Raw genomic sequence first — 3171 nt, 5'->3', positions numbered from 1 at the left:
AGAGAGAGAGAGAGAGAGAGAGAGAGAGAGACAGACAGACAGACAGACAGACAGACAGACAGACAGACAGACAGACAGATAGACAGATAAATTGATATACACCTCAAAATAGCATGCAGTATGAATATTATTTATCCGAAGGTATCACCAAATATCAATGTTCTTTATAGTGCCGTATGATGTCTATGTAAATATATATGCCAATGTTACGTGTGTGTGTGTGTTTGTGTGTGTGTGTGCGCGTGTGTGTGTGTGTGTGTGGTGTGTGTGTGTGTGGTGTGTGGTGTGTGTGTGTGTGTGTGTGTGTGTGTGTGTGTGTGTGTGTGTAGCTGTCCAGCTTGCGTTACATAGATGTATATACTCAATGTTTATTATGGAGTGTGTCTGAAGTTGATGATTCGCTTCACCTATATGATTTACTTGTATGATTGATCGTCCTGTAACGTAACGACTGCTCTGACGACCACTGAACGAATTCGTCGTTCGGTATAACGTACATAGGTGTCGTTAGCGATAGACGACTGACATGAGTAAACTAAGCCAACGAAATGACGTTGTTGTGTATATTCCGCATCCATGACGATGAATATCCATGATGAAGAAATTTATATGTAAGAACAGGAGCTTGGAGCTTCAGTATTAGGAATTTGTCTGAAGCAATGTACGTTTGCCATTCAGTATAGTACGGAGATAGAGAGAATACGGAAACTATAATTAAGCCAAAGAGGAGAATCAATCATATAAAACTCCTTATGTCAAAGTAGAGATAATAGCGTGCGTCATTCTTACTGGGCTGCGGTTCGAAATTACGATAAAATTTGGAATTTGATATTGATGAATCACAATTTAATATTAATGAAACATTGGAAACGGTAATAATATCTCCTGGTGGTATAAATTGCAATTCCCGCAGCAATTAGAAAACTATCAACATCGGAATATGAGAAAAGAGAAAGAAATTAAGAAACTAGATGTCTTAAGAGACAAACGACCGACCAAGAAACGGTATATGCCAACAAAATTGGTAATGAACATACGTGACAGGAAACTGTTACAATACGTGGGGTCAGTGTCAAATAAGAGCTTGAATTTCACAATTATCAGCCAGGGAATCTCATACCTGTACAATGTAGCCCCGAGGAAAGACAGGTAATGAGTGAAACACACCTACAAATTGGATTTCTAAACACACAAACACACACACTCACTCTCTCTCTCTCTCTCTCTCTCTCTCTCTCTCTCTCTCTCTCTCTCTCTCTCTCTCTCTCTCTCTCTCTCACTCACTCCTGAATGACGAAAATCAGTGACTTAAGACAGGAGAAATGGTATGATCATTCTACCTACAGACAAAAGAAGTGTCACAGTTGTCGTAGATAAAACTGGTAACACTAAAAAATACATCGATTTGGAAATAGTTGCTATCAGAGCCTCGTACCAGTTACAAATTTAACACTACCGACAATTCCTCAATTGATCAAAGTGAAAGTTATATTTGCGATCATCTGATCAAAAACTAAAGCAACTGCATAGCGAAATACTCTTCTTATCCTGATACGCGCATAAACAGGCCCAATTGAGATTGATTATGAAATGAAAGGAGTCAGTATAACCCACCCTCCTATTAAATATCGTTCTATATAATCCTCTGTCGATTAAAGATGCATGTATTCGTAACCCATAGCCTGTAGCTGAATTTAGATACACGGTTAGTTACAGCGTTGTTAACATATTTACAAAGAATCCAAGGTATAAATGCTAATATCACAGAGAAGGGTGTTTAAAAAAAAAGAAAATAGACACCGCTTGTTGTGTGAACTGTCCGCAGTTGACAGTCAGCAGTTGACAGCGAGCAATTGACAGCGTTGATCGTTCGTATTGGATTACTGTGTTAGTTTAATATTGTACCAACGTTTGGCGTAGTACGGAGTACGTTCTGCGAAAGAGTATTCTTGATAATCATATCCAAATATTTATTTGGGTAATGCTGTTCCTACACCCTTGTGCACACTCCAACGTCGTCATAGTATTATTGATGAGGAGATATTCAACTCCCCACGACATAACACCACTATAACTTATCTAGTCAATATTTCCGTCAATAACTTGTTGGAGATGTTGACTCCACCCCTGGTTAACACTAGTAATCACTTATATGTAGATGGAACATTTTGATGATCTTGCTTTAAGTACTTCCCTCATCAAGATTTTGACATAGCTATGAGATGTCGATGGTACGTTCGTACGTTAACAGCAGAAAGTATATTATCGCCAGCAGACCTTTCATACAGTTCTATTATTGACGATGTGTAGAACAATGAATTCGCATTCTTAGAAATTCTAGTACGGTGAAACAGTGCTCAGAATCTGGAATCATAACAGAAGTGTACAAGTAAACAAACTGCTGATTAGACTTTACTTGTCATTCCTTTCATCTTATGAAGTTCAATAAAGGATTTATCAGATATTTAAAACAACCGATAAACATCAGCTCTGGTAGAGAAAGGCATAGAAATAACATAAATGATACACGTGAGTCATTCTAGAAATAGATATTCAAATGGTTCTAAGAGAAAAACACCATTGTAAAACATGGGCAACAAAACGAATCAGTTGATATTGTGCTATTGCTTCTCTCTATATTTCTTAGTAAAGACTTAATGGTGTCAGTTAACGAATCTGAAGACAGTATCGGGTAGTAGGTTCGTGAAATTAATGTCAGAATTTGTTATGTTCACAGGTAAGGGATATAACTATAGGTATTCCCCTTGTTACTAGGAGATTGGATTTGCTGTAGACGTACTGATGGAAGAGTTCTTGCAGTTTGGAATGTTGTAGTATTGATGGAGAGTTAAATGGCACAATCATATTGCTATCAAGAGTAATTATTCTGCGAAACGAGCTGAATCGGCCTGAAACTGAATTGTGACTTTAGCGGCAATGAGAATCAGTTCCTGTTTTGGCAACTGGACAACATATCTGATCTCCAAATCAGGCTGCTTCAGGATTTGAATTTTTCAATTAGACAAAATTACATGATCTGTTAAACTATAAATCTTCTGAGTAACAATATTCCATTGCAGAGCAATGATTTGTTTCATTAGAACAATGCTCTAGCACACGAGGCCCTAGTTTCACAAGTCCCTATTCTCCTAACTATCATCTATTCCTCAA

The sequence above is a fragment of the Octopus bimaculoides genome, chromosome 8 (genome assembly GCF_001194135.2).
Source record: "Octopus bimaculoides isolate UCB-OBI-ISO-001 chromosome 8, ASM119413v2, whole genome shotgun sequence".
NCBI classification, from domain to species: domain Eukaryota; kingdom Metazoa; phylum Mollusca; class Cephalopoda; order Octopoda; family Octopodidae; genus Octopus; species Octopus bimaculoides.
The sequence above is the reverse complement of the archived record's forward strand: the minus strand, read 5'-3'. Positions refer to the sequence as shown.